Below are 18,188 nucleotides of genomic sequence, written 5' to 3'. Positions count from 1 at the left end.
TTAGGGTATTTTGAAGAGTGAGCATAATTATTCTTATTATACATACTGTCAAGTGCGTAAGTCCCTTGATTTTTGTAGTCCCTTATAACTTTATATTCCATTAGGCAATATTTGTTTCTCAAATACATAGACTGGAAGTGGTATTGGAAGGAAGAGACATTTGATGTATAGAATTATATACAGCACTCTTCTCTGGATTGACCGTTGTTAAGGTACCACCTCCCAACACTAGAAAGGACAAAATGTCTTCTTAGTTGTTTGAATTGGCTGGCTAAACCTGACCCAAGCATTCGAACTGATTATTTTTTGTAACACCTGAGGGTATAAGTTTGTATGTATATGAATGCTGGCTTCATGTTGATACCGTATTCAGTATTTTAGCTGTGAAACAATTAAACTTCTAATTTCAACGTTTTATGTGGATTTCCTTGGCTACTGTTGAAATGCTCTCTCTGTGTTTTAACATGGGATTTAAAGGGAGATCTTAATTACAATGAATAATGCCAAAAGTGTATGCTGGGACAACATTGAGACCTAAGTCTTAGAAAAATTATCTGTTCTGAGTAGCAAACATAATCATTCTAACATCAGGTGGTCAAGTGAATAACTTTTTCATTCCATGTAATCCCTTATAACTTTACATTTCATTTGGGAATATTTGTTTCTCAATTTCCCTAATTTCTCCCTCTACCTAGAGATTGGAGATGATTAAAGGGAAGAGATATTTTGTTGTGTGAAATAATGAACAGCACTCCTTAAGAACTGATGATTATGTCATGATACCAGTGCCCGTATTTTGAAGGAACAAAATGATGTATTTCATGGGTAACATCTCCTTTTTAATGTATATATTTAACATCTGTCTTCAGTAATTTTAATTATAGAATGAAATTGGTTTAGGAAGAATCCGTTCATCTTTGCACTATAATGCATAATATCATGATGAGTCATCTGAATTTCTATTCTCCTAATTTTCAGGGTTTTACTCTTTACTGTTTCATAAAGAATTTCTACATAGAGCAGTAGAGAAGGTGTTCCTTGCCATCATAGAAGGTGGTAGTTTGAATCTGCTGAGGGGAGTGTGTTCCACACAAGCTGAGTCATCACCACTGTGGCCTGGTGGCCTCACACATGACAGGGGCAGGAAGGCCTTGTGCTGCTCTGCGTGTTCCCAGCCTCCTGGTCACCTGCCCATTCTCACCGCACGTGCAGGTGCACTGCCCGAGTTGCTGTGACCACACTGAATGGCATAAGCCTGTTCAGCCCCCATAAATTGGCTGTTTCTAAGACAAATCGGATAACTATAGTGAGAGACTTTTAGTTCGTTGTCTTTTTTCTCCTGTCCACATACGTTTTGTTGTTTTTGAAGTTAATACATTTCTTAGATTGAATTTAGGGAAATACCTCCATCTTATTGTGATTGATTGAAAACCTGACCCATGTGCCCTTTAGTTTTAAGCACCCTCCTTCTACTTAGGGACCCATTTTCTCTCAGTTTTTGGAATGCTGCATACTATTTGCATTGCTGGTGGCCTATGACAAACAAGGTATGTTTTTTTGAATATCATATGAAACATTCTTTTAGAGCAATACTTTAGTGTATTTCAAAAGCAACTACTGTCGGTAAGATTAATTCTTACATGTGACTGAGCAATGTATGTGTTTCTCATCTTGCCCCATTTATATTCTTTTCCCACGGGTGGATGTGGAACAAGCACAGATTTCTACATAAAAGAGTTATGACCTTCCATTGAGAGACAGCACGGAGGAGAGGATTAGTCATTTATCTGTCACCCAGGTCTTAGGCCAGTGGGTGCCTCCATTGGTAAGCATTTTATCCTGAACACCATCATTCTTCATAGGGAATATGTGATATTCTAATGATAGTAAAACTGGGCTTTCTAGTCTGCCATGGCGTCGTGGTCATTGATCGTAATGGCCCATCTCTTTGACTGACAGCGTGACCAGTGTGTCCCTGGGGGACAAGCCCTGAGTGTTCCATGTCAACTCACCGCAGGATCTGGTCCTTTCATCAACATGTCCAGATCAAAGACGACTTCCAAATGGTCCTCAAGTCATCTGAAAAAAATGAGTGATCTCTGTGAAGCTGAGGTCCAGCACAGAGACCCTCTCTCAGCAAAACACATGCAGGGGGCTTTCAGCTTGTTCAGCTGAGTGGTACCGAAGCGGCTCCCCTATTTGTAAGAAACCTGCCTGCTTTACAGTAGAGAAATTGAACCGTACAGAGGTTTCTATGTGTTTGATTGTATCCTGTAGATGGTTGACTGGCAGGGCTTCTAAATGGATAGTTAATAGACACTGGGAACCCAGCACATAAGTGATATGATACCCCAAGAAGAGATAAATCTACATTTGAAAACTTCAAAGATATTTCTCAGGTGTCTGAGTCTTGAGAATGAGGCTCAGTCTCTTGAGGGCTATTTGTTGATCAAAACCCAAAGAGACTATAGGTTTTGCTAGCCATAGTTCTCTTTGATTAATGTCTTATTTAGGAATTGAAGAGTGGGTACTGTATGGGCAATGTCTTCTTGGTGTTTTAATTTACTTGCTAATCCTGACACAAGTATGAGAAGAGATTTTCATATTAACTAAGGGAGTAATTTTGTACATGTTTGAGTACTAGCTATAAGTAGATGTTGGATTAAACATTTTAGTTGTGAAATAAACTTCCAATTTTAGTACATGGATTTCACCGGCTACTATTGATATGCCTTCGCTGTATTTCATCTGGATTTAAATGGAGATCCCAGTAATCTCCATTTAAGAGGAATAATGATATGAGTGTACTCTGGGGAAAGGTGACATAGGTTTTAGAAAAACTGAGTTTCTGTATCATGGTATTTCAAGGAGAGAGCATAATTATTGTCACATAGAAGGAAGCTAAGTGAATAACTTTTTTACTTCATTGTAATCTCTTATAACTTTACATTCCATCATTAGTATCTGTCTATAATCTTTTCTAATTTCTTTCTCTAGCTTGTAGCTCAAAAGTAATATTGGAGGGAAGAGACAGTCTGGGGCATGGAATTCTCAACAGTATTTCCCATGAATCAATGGTTATGTACAAACTCTCATCTGTCGGGAGGAAAATTGATGTATTCCAGAGGTAAAAAAACAATTTTTAATATATTCAATTTACAGTGTTGTTTTCTGTATGTATTTCTTGTTCAAAATACATAATTAATTTGGTAAGAATATGAAAATCAAGCATTGTGAGGCGTAATGTTATGATAAGTCATCCAAGTATCTATTCTCTTAATTCCAGGATATTTCCCTTTCTTTTCCTTCATATGGGTGCCTCATAAAATGCATTTATGCATGGAGAAGGATAGACGTGGCATTCCGTGCCTGCATGAGTGAGAGTAGCTTGGATCCACTGATGGGAGTGTGTGTGCAGATCCGCCGAGTGCTCAGCAGCATGCCCTGGGAGTGTAGCTTCAGCCTGCAGGGGAGTGGGAAGATCCTCATGGCAAGTGGGACGAGAGCCTGGCTGGGCTGCCCCACGTGCTCCCCAGCCTTCCAGCCTTTGCACATGAGGGTATCTGTCCAAGTGGCTGTGACCACACTGAGTGAAAACAGATGTAGTGTGAGCCCGTTCATCCTCCGAAATTCACCTGGTTCCCAAGATCAGGCAGGTTAAGTGCCAGGAGAGATTTTTCAGTGGTTGTCTTCTTTCCCCAGTTATGATTTATCAGACGTCCTGTCTGTGTCCATTATGTTACATTGACCTTAACATATTTCTGAGGTTGAATTTAAAGAAATAACTGTCTTGCTGTGAATAGAAAGGACTCCTGGTCAACATTCTCTTGAAACTGTAAGCACAATCAAATTATTAGGACGCACATTTTATGTTTGGCAAAATAGTTGCATATTATGTGCATTATTGGGGGGTGCTATAAACAAACAATGTATATTGTTTGAATATCATCTCAAACATTCTAGTAGAGCGCTACTTCAATATTTTTCAAGTGAAAGTACTTTGGTATCCCATTGCCTTTGGTGTCACTGACCAATGCCTGTGTATAAATCTCATCTTTCCCCATTTACTCTCTTCTGGTAGATAGATGTGGACCAAGCACAGATTTACATATGAAAGAGTTGTGCCTTCCCCTTAAGACATGACATGAGAAGAATATCAGGTGTAAGTCTACCAGCCAGTCTGCATTGCCATTTGGAATTCTTACATTGGTAAGCATTTGTTTCATGAAAATACTTTGATCCTCTTAAGGGAAAGAGCCCTGCAATGACCGTAAGCTTCCAGCTATGTTGTTCAGTTGCAGGCAGTCAACATTAGGGTGAGGGCCAGTGTGTTTCCGGTGGCAAGTCCTGAATGCTCAGTGCCTGTCACTTACCTGAAGCTTTTTAAAAAATTTTTAATTTTTTTAATTTTTAAATTTTTGTCTTTATCTGTTTTTTTAATGTTACATTAAAAAAATATGAGGTCCCCATATACCCCCCACCCCCCTCACCCCACTCCTCCTTCCATAACAACAAGCTTTTGATCCCCCTTTAAAATGTGCCTGTATCAGTGATGGCTTAAAAACAGTCCTGACATCATGTCAACAGAATGTGTGACTTCCGTGAAACCGAGGTCCAGCACAGAGACCCTCTCTAAGCAAAGCACATGCAAGAGGAAGTTCATTTCTTTAACTGAGTAGATCCAAAGGGACTTATGAGTCTATAACCTTCTAAGTGGAATTGAATTGTTCAAAGACGTACATACAAGCGTACCTTGGAGATACTGCAGGTTTGCTTCCAGACCACAAAGAAATATAGTATTAAATAGAGTCACAGGAATTTGTTTTGGTTTCCCAGTGCATGTAATAGTTATGTTTACACTGTACTGTAGCCTATTGAGTGTGCAATAGCATTATATCTAAAACTACAGTGTACATACCTTAATGGGAAGATACTTCTTGGCTAAAAATTGCTAACCATCCTCTGAGTCTTCATATGACTTCATATGAGCGAGTCATAATCTTTCTGCTGGAGGGTCTTGCTTCAATGTTGATGGCTGCTGATGGATCAGGAGTGGTTGCTGCAGGTTGGGGTGGCTGTGGCAATTTCTTAAAATAAGATGATGAATTTTGCTATATCGCTTAGCTCTTTTTTTTTCAAGACAGATTTCTCTGTAGCATGTGATGCTGTTTGATAGCATTTTACCTACAGCAGAACTTTCAAATTTGGAGTCAGTTTTCTCAAACCTGGCCCCTGCATTATCAATTAAGTTTATGTAATATTCAAAATCCTTTTTGTCATTTCAACAAATGTTCACAGTATCTTCACTGAGAGAAGTTTCCACCTCAAGAAACCACTTTCTTTGCTCTTCCCTACTCCTCATCCATTAAAGTTTTATCATGAGATTACAGCAGTTCAGTCACATCTTCAGGCTCCACTTCTGATTCTAGTTCTCTTGCTATTTCCACCACATCTGTCATTACTTCCTCCACTGAAGTCTTTTTTTTTTAAGATTTATTTTTATTTATTTCTCTCCCCCCCCCCCCCGCCCCCAGTTATCCATTCTCTGTGTCTTTCTGCTGCATGTTCTTCTTTGCCCACTTCTGTTGTTGTCAGTGGCACAGGAATCTGTGTTTCTTTTTGTTGCGTCATCTTGCTGTGTCAGCTCTCCGTGTGGGCGGCGCCATTCCTGGGCAGGCTGCACTTTCTTTCACACTGGGTGGCTCTCCTTATGGGGCACACTCCTTGCACGTGGGGCTCCCCTATGCGGGGAACACCCCTGCTTGGCACGGTACTCCTTGCGCGCATTAGCGCTGCACATAGACCAGCTGCACACAGGTCAAGGAGGCCCGGGGTTTGAACTGCGAACCTCCCATGTGGTAGGCGGACACCCTATCCATTGGGTCAAGTCTGCTTTCCCATTAATGAAGATTTTCATATCTATTTTTTAGTTGTTTGTGAATTTCATTTCATATTTTAAAAATCATCTAGCTCAAGAATATTTGCCCCTATATTTTCTTCTATGAATTTTATAGTTTGAGCTTTAAAATTTGGGTGTTTGATCCATTTTTGTTAATACTTTACATAGTTTCTTATAAGAGTCCAAACTCATTCTTTTGCCTGTGGATATCCATTTTTCGGAGAAACATTTGATGAAATGCACAGTGTTATTTTGTTGCTATTTTGGGGTAATAAGGAATTTAATTGTATTTGCAAAGAGTCTGTTAATCCAAACACTATGAGGTAATAATAACCTGCTGAGTGTTCCAAGGCTTCTGTTGCCTTCATTTCCAGGACTGTGTCCTTTTCCTCTCCTCCTGCTGGTGCCTCATCTAAGATTTAGGCTTAGAGAGTAATGGAGAGGGTGTCTGTGTCACAGTGGCGGCAGGTTTGAGTCCACTGGGATTGTGTCACCAGGCTGTGCGTCCTCAGCAGTGTGGCCTAGGGGGCTGGGTACGTTCCTTATGGTGGGAGGGATCGAGTTTTGGCTGGGCCGCTCTTCGTGCTTCCTGACTTCCTGGTCTCACGCCGTCGTTATTGCTCCTGAGCGTATCCTGCCTGAATTACCTTGAGCACACTAGGGTGTCCAAACGTGGCAGAACCCTGTGCAGCCACCACACATTTCCCACCTCTAGGTGTTGAGTTCTGGGAGAGGTTTCCCCAACTATGACTTTTTTTGTGATTTTCTGCTGAACCATCCATTGACCTAACCTACCATGTAGGTAGCATAATTCTGAGATTTAATTTACTCAGGTAAACACGCTGTGTTGAGAATAGAATGGATACCTGGCCAACATTCTCCTTGAACTGTAAGCGTACACAGACATTCTGTAACAATTTTATATTGCCTGGAGAAATTGTTGGGCAACATTTACTCTAGTGGAGGATGGAGATTGACATAATGAATGGTTTATTTTCTTTAAACTTTACTTCAAATTTAAAAAACAAAATAACAGAGAAAAGGCAGCTTGACAAGCTACGGAGTGCTGTTTTGATTCCACTCTGCATCCTCGTAGAGCAGTCATTCGGTCTATTTTATGGGCAGGCAGGTAAGTGAACCTCATCCCCTTGAGCCTGAGTGACCAGGGAGCATGTCTGTTTCTCATCTTTGAATACTCTTACTCTCTGCCATAGGTTGATGTGGACCTATGATGGGGTTTCCTATGAAAGATGTAATTCTTGCCCTGGAAACATGATGTGAAGGAGAGTATTGAGAATAATCTGCCATCCAGTGCCATCCAGTGGCCACTGAAAATTCACACACTGGTAAGCCTTTTATCCTAAAAAAACTATCAGTCCTCTTAGGGATCACAGAATGCTCCAATGGCATAAAACTCTTGTACTGCTAGTGAGCCCTGGACCATAGGTCCCCAGTGGCCACTGTGTCCCCAGACCACCACCCCTGAGTGCTCAACATCTGTCACTTACTTCAGGGTCAGGCTCCCCTTGGTAAACATGCCTGGATCGATGATGACAACAATAATTGATCTCGTTGGAAAATCTGAACAAAATGAGTGGCAAAATCACTTCTGTGAAACTGAGGTCCAGACCAAGACCCATTACAGGCAAACTATTTGGAGAGGACATTTGAGTTCAGTCAGTTAAATTATATCAACATGGTCTGCAGTTTTGAAAGCCATCAAGTTTACATATGTTAGAGGAGTGGACTTGTACATAAATCTATAAGTATCTGGCTTTTGTTTTAAAGCACATTTGCATGCTTTGGCTGGCAGGGTTCATACACTCATAGTAAACAGACATTGGAGAAGGAGCACATGAGTAAGAGACACACTAAACATAGTTGTACCTATGTTTGAAACTGTCACATATTTTTCTTAGGTGTCAGTATTTTGAAATCCTTTAGATGGTCAAAATCCAAAGTGATTATTTATTTTTATAAACCCTTCTCTATTAAGGCAAAGTTATATGAAATATGAAAAGTGCACATTACTGTGGGAATGTCTGTGGAGAGTGTTTTAATTTGCTTGTCCATAAAGTCACAAGGGTTGGAGAAGTTTTTTCTTTTCTTTTTTCCTGTCAATTGAGTGTCCAGTTTCATAGTCATTTGATTAATAGCTACAATTAGATGCTGAATAAAACATTTTAGATGTGAAATGTTAATTATGTCAATTATCTTCCTTTTTTACATTTATTTCATTGGCCACTAGTTATATGTCCTCCTTGGGTTGCATGTAAGTTTAAAGGGAGATCCTAGATATAATGCTCGATACCTTAGAAAAAATAACATGCTTTCTAGTCTACAATTTTCGAAGAGGTGAGCATATTTGCTCCTATCATAAGGTAGTCAAGTGAATATTTATGATGTTTTCCTTGTAAGCAACTCTTTATCAGTTAACATACCATTAAGAAGATTTTCATTCTTAACTATTTTTTTTCCCCGTGCTTTGTAGATTGGAAGTGGTATTTGAGGAAAGGGACATTTTGATGCATGGAATTCTTGCCAGTACTCCAATGAATTGCTGATTTTGTTATTTGTACCAGCTCACTCTCCAGAGGTAATTACCCAATTTTTATAATATTTATTTTACCAGTTTTTATGATTGTAATTATTATTATTTTATAATAGAGAAATTAATTGGTTTTGGAAAGGGTCTTTTAATCCAAGCTGAGAGACATTAATAAACTGGAGAGTCATCTGAAGCTTATGTTCCCTCTGTTTCATGGTTTTGATCTTTTTCTGCTTTAGTGGAAAACGATAGAGAGAGGGCCACTTTGCCTCGCCACGTGGAAGAAGGTCCGCTGGGTTTGCTGAGGGGGGCTGTGTCCAAAGCCAAGTCCTCGGCAGTGTGGTCTGGCACGCATCAGCCTGTCCAGGGGCTGGGGAGCTCCTCACAGAGGGCTCAGCATCTGGCTGGGTGCCTTCACGTGGTCTCTGGTTCCTGGTCACATGCCCATAGTTTTTGCACAAGTGTGCCCTGCCTTATGATCACACATTGTGGAAACAGAAGCCTGTGCTGCTTCTGCAAATTGGCACAGACAGTGATAATAAGGTAAACGCTGGGAGACAGTTCAGATGTTAGTCTGTTTCCCTCTTATATCACTTTTTGTGATTTCCTGGTCTACTTTTTGTGATTTCCTGGTCTACAATCCATTTTGTCATCTTCGATGGTAACAAATTCTGATATTTAATTTACACAGTTAACTATGACTTGTGAATGGAATGGACACATAACCAGCACACTTCTGACACTTGAAGCACACTCAAATCATCTGGCTACACATTTTATATTGGCTAGCAGAAATTGCTGGACAATATTTGCCAGTGCTGTCCTCCAGTTTTCAAGGGCCAAGGGGTATTGTCATGTCATGTCCTGTCATATCATGTCCTGAAAATATCTACATTCCTCATAGTGATTGTTAATACACCGTTAATAATAAGACTCTAGCTGTGCTAGTCAGTCATTGGACCTGAGTCACTGATTGTGATATCTAGTCTCCTTGACCAGAAGGTAGTTTGAATCCACTGAAGGTAGTATATGACTGAATCCACTGAGTCATCAGCAGTGTGGCCTGGTGAGCATCAGCCTCACAGGATTCAGAGTTTGAATGGGCCCCTCTGCATGCTCCCCAGACATCTTTAGACATATTATAATTAGTGTTATGTTTGTGGTCCTTTCTGGTCTTTGATCATATGGAGTGAAATTGAAGACAGTGTAATCCTGCAAAAGCTGTATTTACAAAATGAAAGGGACAGACGATGACAGTGACTCACCAAATCAAATCCTTTTTTTAGAATTATAAAAATGAACCAATAGAAATTGTGGCAGTGAAAAGAATAAGGACTGAAATGGAGAGTTCACTAGAGAAGTTCAATGGCAGATTTGAGATGGCAGAAAAGAGGATCAGTGAACATGAAAATATATCTGTAGGAATTATCCAATCTGAGGAACAGAATGAAGAATTAAGAAGATGGACAGTCTCATAGACCTGTGGGACATCATGTCCACTGATAAAACCCTAATGGAAGTCAAGAAAGGTAGAGAGAAAGATAGAGACAGAAAATATATTTGAGGAAATGATGAATGAAAACTTACAAAATTTGATGAGAACCTTAAATATACATCTTAGAAGCTCAACCAACTCCAAGTTGGATATTCAGTAAGAGTCCAACACCTATGTCTGTTGAAAGATATATAAAAGACCATAAAACATTAGTATTAATCTGAAGTGGATTGTGATGAATTAAAATGCATTTTATAAACCTTGGATCCACTACTAAGAAAATAACTCAAAAATAGTAAAAGAACCCCCAAAGAATTAAAATAATATATTAGATAATGTATACTTAACACAAAAGAAGACAGTTAAGGAAAAACATAAGAAAAAAAATCATAAGACATTTAGAAAATAGGACAATGGCAGACATAATTCCAACCATGTCAACACTTGCACTGCTCGTAATGGATAAAACATTCAGTCAAAAGTTAAAGACTTTAAAACTGCAAAAGTAGATTCAGCTATACACTAAAAAAGATATACTTTAGATTAAAAGACAAATAGTTAAAAAACTATGCCATGCTAATACTAATGAAAGAAGTGCCAAAGTAATTATAATGATATTTAGAGAAAATAAATTTTAAAGTAAAAAGATGTTAAAAAGGATATTATATAGTAATAACTAAGGTTAATTCATCTGGCGTGTGTAACAGTTGTAAACACATATGCACCTAACAACATTGCCCCAAAATACTTAAAGCAAAAATGGATATAATTGAAGGAAGAAATAGGCAATTCAACAATAGTTGTAGACTTCAATACTGTCTTCTAGAGCCACTCTCTAGATATCCTACCCTATAATCCTTTCAGTTCCAGGCTGCAGCAACAACAGGTTGCTTAAGTACCATATTCACTCCAAAAGTACCATCTGTGTCACAACTTCAGATAGAAGAAAACTTAATGATTTGAAAGCTATTTCTTACCTTCAATTCTTGAAGACGCATGGTCAATAGTAGTAGTGAACCTGAGATAATAGAAAGGGAAGATACTTAAGCTAACATTTCTACAGTTTATCTAGAAGTTTCCCCAACAAGAAAAAAAATGGGGCAGCGGACTTGGCCCAGTGGTTAGGGTGTCCGTCTATCACATGGGAGGTCTGCAGTTCAAACCCCGGGCCTCCTTGACCCGTGTGCAGCTGGCCCATGCGCAGTGCTGATATGCGCAAGGAGTGCCCTGCCACGCAGGAGTGTCTCCCACATAGGGGAGCCCCATGCACAAGGAGTGCGCCCCATAAGGAGAGCCGCCCAGTGCGAAAGAAAGTGCAGCCTGCCCAGGAATGCTGCTGCACTCATGGAGAGCTGACACGACAAGATGACGCAACAAAAAGAAACACAGATTCCCGTGCCGCTGATGACAACAACAGAAGTGGGCAAAGAAGACGACGCAGCAAATAGACACAGAGAACAGACAACTGGGGTGGAGGGGGAAGGGGAGAGAAATAAATAAATAAATGTTTTAAAAAAATGGATTAAAATAATTAACGAGAGTGAGTTACACTGACTTTCAAGTTTCTCACTTTGAATAATTCCAAGCATAAATTTGTCCTTTAATAAATTATATTTTATTTGATATTCTTTTATGAGATAGAAAAGAATCCTTCCTTTTTTGAAGAAGTTCCTGTAACTTTTGAAAGATTGATATATCCAAGTATTTATAAATCTCCTGCATGTGTGTACTATGCATGCTTTTAACAATATTATTATTATTTTTTCACTCATGTTATTTCCTCTATGGGAGATCTTTATTTTCTCATGAATCTTCAATCTATTGTCCACTGTCCTTTCCTTTCAACCTGAAGAACTTTATTTATTGTATTTTATTTTATTTTTCAAATTCTACTCAATTTATTCATTTTTTAAAAAAATATTACATTCGAAAAATATGAGGTCCCCATTCACCCCCACTGCCCCCACCCCACCACTCCCCCCACAGTAACACTCTCCCCCATCATCATGACACATCCATTGCATCTCGTGAGTACATCTCTGGACATCGCTACACCCCCATGGCCTATGGTTTAACAATATTATTTTGTAATTATTTAGAGTTGTGCTGTTCAGTATGATAGACACCAGTCACACATGACTATTTAAATTAAATACATGTTAATCAAATGAAGACAGTATTATAAATTCTGTCCTTTATAAACCTGAAATAATTTTCTTTTTCAAATGGAATTCTTAGCGGCTTTCCTTGGGTATAACCAGGTAGTGTAAAGGAGTTGTTTTGATTTCCCTGTGTATAATAGTAAATAAAAAATGTTTTAACTATAGAGACTTGGAATAACATTTCTGTTAGCAAAAATAAAATATTTCTACCCCATAGATTTTAAGAAAAGGTATGTACATCTATAAATACAGATGCATCTACATGTACATACAAACTATACACACATATCTAATTTAACAATAGAACATTCACAAAGTGTGCCATACAGACTGACAAGTGTGGATGTAAAAGTTTTTTCTTATATCATATACCAGCATTTCCAATATACACATATTTATAAATATATTTTATAAAAATAAGTGCAATAAGACCATTTTTCTTTTTCAATGAAAGTTTTTGCCTGCGTCTGTAGTTTTTGGGTAGAGGGCAGGTCACTTCAGAGGGATTGAACTGATTACTACATAATCTACAACATTGTTGCCTTATGGCATATAGTGTTTTATGTGTACAAAGAATGCTCATATTGTTGAGGAAATAAAAATAAAATCTGCTAACCCAGAAAAGTCTCTCCACAAACTTTGAAAAGAATGAAAATTGTTTTATTACTGAATATGCTTTAAACCAGATTTGGATGTTCATCACAGACAAGTTTGCTAATGAGATTTCTAAGGTGGAAATATCACCCTTTTGTATAGCCAGGCAGATACAACCTATTACACGCATGTTATCAAGATTAGTATCTCGGCCTAAAGTAAGAGGACTTGGCAATATCATTTGCTACACAAAGTTCACCCTAAATTCACCTGGGTGTACAATTACCTGTGTTAGTCAACTGCCTTTTTCCAAAGTAAAAATAAACATCTTGTATCTACATGGCGAGCAGTTAGGTGCACATGGAGTCAGGTGCGCAGGCTAACCTCCCACAGAGAAAGGTGAGAGAATGCTGCCTTCTTGAGGCTGACACATCTGAGAAATGATCCTGAGGCCCTTCAGAAAGGCATTCCTGAGTCAAGTTAGCAAGAGATTTATTTAGTTTTTAAAAAAGATTTATATACATTTCAAAGGGACTAAAAAGGATTTAAAATTTTCCCAAGAAAATACTCTAAGAAACAGGAAGAGGGAAAGGGTCTCTTTCCCTTTGGGAATCAAAGAAATTTTGAAATTTATATTTATTCTTACAACATACATTCTGAAATTATCTAATCATTAAACTATATGGGGTAAAAGCACTTCCATGTTTACCAGGAAAAACATTAGGGCAAGAAAAGGAGAGCAATAAAGTGCCAAGCATGAAGTTTACACTATTAAATTCTAATTTAGAGTCTAGTTTATGACAAGTTTTTGTATGTACCATCCATATGCAAAGACTGCCAAGTATACAATAGATAAATTCATTTACTCTTTCTTCGTACACGGATCATTCTTAGTAGATATAGAAAAAAGTTTTAGAGTTGAAGTCATTAAATTTCCTGGACATAATTTTTGGTATCATCTTTTTGGATAGTTAGTTATCAGAGGTTGATAAAGAATATGTTTATATTTTGAGGAAAAAGTCATGTTTTCACCATGCCATTAAATTTATACTTTAATTAGCAAATTAAATGAAAAGTAAATAATGAAAAATATTGAAAAATAATGAAAATTGTTATTTTCTAATGTCTAGAGTTTACAGATATTTTGGACTGCCATTGCATTTGGATGCTATGGAAGTAATAAAAGAGAGCATTTTGTTACTATTTTTTGCTTAAAATTCACAGGATATGGTAAAAGTCCTCTAGAAATGTCTATGAAATGGAATTGATAGACCTCTGATGTATTTCTTTCTAGGGTGACTATGAGAAGTAAGGGAAAAGGAAAATATTTTATTACACTTTATCCATATTTGGTGTTACTGCCTTCCTTCACCCCTCCTCCTAGCCCCTGTTATCTCCCTTTTCCAGCCGTTGCTATCCCTCCCGCCAGTCCCACCCACTTAGCCAACTCATAATCTGCCCCCTTCCTTAGTCACCGCTTACCTCATAGCTGCCTGCACGGCTCCGCCTATCCACTACCGCCCCGTAGTTAACCCGCCCCAGCTCCTACCCCTCCCTTGACCCGACCCTATATAATCAAGTGTATTTCCGCAATAAAGTGGACTAGCTCATTCTCACAGGCTGTCTCCGTGGTTCTTACCGCGCGTCCCCCACACCTGGAGAACCTAGGCCTACGCGTTGGCCTAGGGGCTCCCCGCTGAGCCGTGGAAGCCCGTCCGGTCCTCTTGGGTTGCTAACTCAAAATAGCAACCCACAATTTGGAAACAAACTAGATTACAGCCACTTTCTTATATAGACAGTTCATTTCTCACTATTTATAATAATAAAAATAAGAGTTCCTTACTTACGAAAAGCAGGTTTTCTAGTAGCTTGCATATATTTAGGTATTGAGCTTGTGGAATTACAAATTCTTTTATTTATTTATTTATTTATTTATTTATTTATTTAATTCCCCCCCTTCCCTGGTTGTCTGTTCTGTGTCTATTTGCTGCGTCTTGTTTCTTTGTCCGCTTCTGTTGTCGTCAGCGGCACCATTCCTGGGCAGGCTGCACTTTCTTTCGCGCTGGGCAGCTCTCCTTATGGGTGCACTCCTTGCGCGTGGGGCTCCCTTACGCGGGGGACACCCCTGCATGGCACGGCACTCCTTGCACACATCAGCACTGTGCATGGGCCAGCTGCACACGGGTCAAGGAGGCCCGGGGTTTGAACCGCGGACCTCCCATGTGGTAGACGGTGCCCTAACCACTGGGCCAAGTCCGTTTCCCTACAAATTCTTTAATAATTTTTTTCTTAACATATGTATTGAGTAAATAATGTCAAAAAGTAGAAGGGAACAGTATTTTTGACAGCTAGTTTGGCATTCAGTCTGCTGTGATATGTTGATGTAGTATGTATGGAAGATCCTAAGACCTCACAGATCCCCTAACGTGTCTTACTCTGGTGTCCTAAAGGAAAATAGCAAATGCCAAGTGTGGGAGGAAGGGCACCCGGCTTGCCACAGTAGCAAACGGTGCGGCAAGAAGTGATACCGCCTCTGCCCACTGGGCCTAGATAAGGTGACCACGCCTGACTAGGCCTTTGCTGCTAGCGGCTGGCCGGCGCTGCCCTCCCCCTTTCTATCTCCCGCCTAGCCCAACATCCGGCCAGCTCTCACTCCCCCTTTCCCCTCCCCTATTCCAAACCTCTCAGCTAGCCCTCCCTATATCTTACTCCTCCCTCTACCCAACCCTATATAACCAAGTGTACTTCCGTAATAAAGCAGACCTGTTCTTGCGCTCAAGCCGTCTCCGTGGTTTTTCCCCAACCACGCGTCCCCCACGCCTGGAGAACCGGTGCTCCCTCTTGGGGCACCCCCCGCCGGTGGTTTGGCAGGAGCAAGCCCCCCCGACTCTTGGGCCCGAGCGAGGACGAGACCCTCACGCTCAGCCACAACTGGCGCCCAACGTGGAAGCTCCTCCCCCGGCCCCTCTCTGCTGCTGCTGCTGCTGTGAATCGGACAGCCCATCCTCGTTCTCCAGGTAGGGACCCCTCGCCGTCGTCCCACTCCTATCCCGACACGGGTGCCTCTTTATCAACGCGTCAGGCGCCACAAGTCAGGGCCCTTGCTGCCCTGCTCGATACCAATGGAGTCCGCGTTTCCCTGCGGCAGCTCCAAAAATACTGGGACCTCTTGCTCCCTTTTAATCCATGGCTCGCCACATGTCAACTCTGGTAGACCGGACACCCATGAACCCCAGCCAGCTTTTCCCCTGTCTCCTTCTCTCACCTCTCTGCGTGTTGTTCCTGGCTCTCCTCTTCGGCAGTTCCCGCCCTCTAGTCACTTTCATCCTTTTCCTCGCGTTCCTATTCGCTCTCCCCCTCCCCTTTCTACTCTTCTAAATGGGAGTCTCTTTCTCCAGCCAGCAGGCCCCGCAAGTTTGGGCGCTTGCTGGCCTACTAGCCTGCCACCAATGCAAAGTTTCGGGCAGCAGCTCCAGGCTTACTAGGATCTACTAGCCCCCTTCAACCCCTGGCTTTCACTGCCAATCTCTCGGACCCTGATACCTATCTGAAATTGGCCCCGCCTATCAACAAGGCCAGCCACAAGCCTGAAAATCCACACAAGCTTATAAGGCAATCAACTCTGTTCCAACAAACGCCCGCCCACCCTTTTCACAACTCCTCAAGCTCCCTACTATCTACATGACAATGTAGCTATGAGAGAAAAACGTGGCAACATTTGTGTTTGTTTTATTTCCATGCTAATTCTAATTAGACTTATTTAACCAAGATAATAAAATGAGTACAAAATTTTTATCAAGGTCTAAAAGGAATTTTCAGTTTTAAATCAATAATTATCTCCAGAACTTCAAGTCTCAGTATAGTCTTACAGTAATTATCCAAAAATGTGTGCTAATGGTCTGCCTAACTGCTGCTCGGGTTATTTTAGCTGATTGCTGATAACTGATAGGAATGTTTCCGAGCACAAGCTTGCATGTTACAGGCAACATGGATTCCAGAGGAAATCTTAATAAGAACTTAAAAGCAGCTATACCAAGAAAGTAAGAATTATGAGTTAATTGTAAACTGTATGTTTCTGTTACTGTGTTGTGATTGTTCTGTGTTTGTCTGTTCGTTCAATGTCAGTGTATATTTTGATACCTCCGGATGGTAAATATAAATTAATAAAAATTTATAAAAGAGCTCTATCCAAATGGCCAAAAATTAAATAAGCGCTTATATTAATACTTAAGTTTATTATATCAATACATGAGCTTAAATGTTAATAAGATATCTACAATAATAGAAATTGTAAGTCTTGATTGACAAGATTAACTGTACGTGTTCATAAAAGGTTGTTCTTGCCCGATTAAAATGAATAACTTATTTTTCTTCACAGGATAATATAAAGAATGTAAAGCTTAAATGAATATTAAAAAAGGTTAAAAGTTTGTGAAAATGCTAACTGAAATGTAATAAGTTTTGCAAAAAGGTGTATTTTGTCCTAAAGTAGGATGGCTAATTTTCATAAACTCTTGAAACTTAATTTGCAGATGGCAAGCTGTAAAAGGTATTGTGATAACTTTAAGTAAGGGAATGTGTTCTATAAACATAAAATTTGTCTTCAATAGTCTATATGGTTATAAATAAAAGGTTTAATAAAGCATTGTTTACATTAAAGTATTAAATGGCTAATTCCAAAAGGTCATTCTTAAATATATATAAAACTGAATTGATGATGATAATAATAAAAGGTAATTTTATAACAGGAAAGATTGGCAGCAACCAGCCTCCCCTGCCAACTTACTTCTAGGAAACTGTTTCTAATATTGCATGCTACTAAGTATTTAAAGAAAAGTTCATTATTTTAACAAGCTTGTTTAATGTTCACAGTATTGTTATAAGAGGTTTGCTTGATAACTTTGATGTAGGCTATATGGAATGTGTTTTTATTATTAAGGAAACAGAAAATAATTTTGTCCTGAAATAAAATAATTGACTATTGGAAAAAGTAGAGTATAAGACGGAACCTGAGTGAATGCTGAAACTGCAGAAAGTTGGTGGAAAAGGAATTTTTACAGTTAAAGTTAAATAAAATTTAATGAGTCTTCGAGTAGTATGCTGATGCAAAGTTAATTTTTTTGTTCTTTCTCAAGGCCTCTCACCATTAATCTGTTTTGATAAAAGTTCTTATCCTCAGTCAGTATACAAAGAGAGTCTGTTTTATGTTTCTTGTGCTTATCGTTTCCTCGGTGTTCCAAGAAGGAAAGCTTTATCTCTTAAAGGAACATAACGTTCAAAACTGCTTTCTCAAGACCTAATCCTGAACAGTGGCCTTTTGTTCCAAACTAATTGTAGCAGATTTGTTCTTTTACCTTGAAAGAAAAATTAAAGTAATAATTAAGTTCATTTAATATGTTATAAGCCAAATAAAGGTGTTTTATAGTGTTATAAAATTAACAACTTTTTCTTCCCTTAAACCCTCTATTAATTAAAGTCGTATGGATAAAA

At 39.3% G+C, this 18,188-nt stretch overlaps 1 long non-coding RNA gene and 1 pseudogene across 1 annotated transcript; both read left to right on the top strand.

The window, feature by feature from the left end:
• Positions 1–1,720: 1,720 nt before the first annotated feature.
• LOC111763367 (uncharacterized) lies at positions 1,721–10,254 on the top strand. The gene is made up of 5 exons (XR_009185270.2): positions 1,721–1,825; positions 2,998–3,127; positions 4,082–4,209; positions 7,114–7,245; positions 8,391–10,254. It is a non-coding gene; the product is annotated as an uncharacterized lncRNA (long non-coding RNA).
• LOC111763449 (small nucleolar RNA SNORD116) lies at positions 7,441–7,525 on the top strand (annotated as a pseudogene).
• Positions 10,255–18,188: the final 7,934 nt, after the last annotated feature.

The sequence above is a fragment of the Dasypus novemcinctus genome, chromosome 3, assembly GCF_030445035.2.
Source record: "Dasypus novemcinctus isolate mDasNov1 chromosome 3, mDasNov1.1.hap2, whole genome shotgun sequence".
NCBI lineage: Eukaryota > Metazoa > Chordata > Mammalia > Cingulata > Dasypodidae > Dasypus > Dasypus novemcinctus.
The sequence above is the reverse complement of the archived record's forward strand: the minus strand, read 5'-3'. Positions and strand labels throughout refer to the sequence as shown.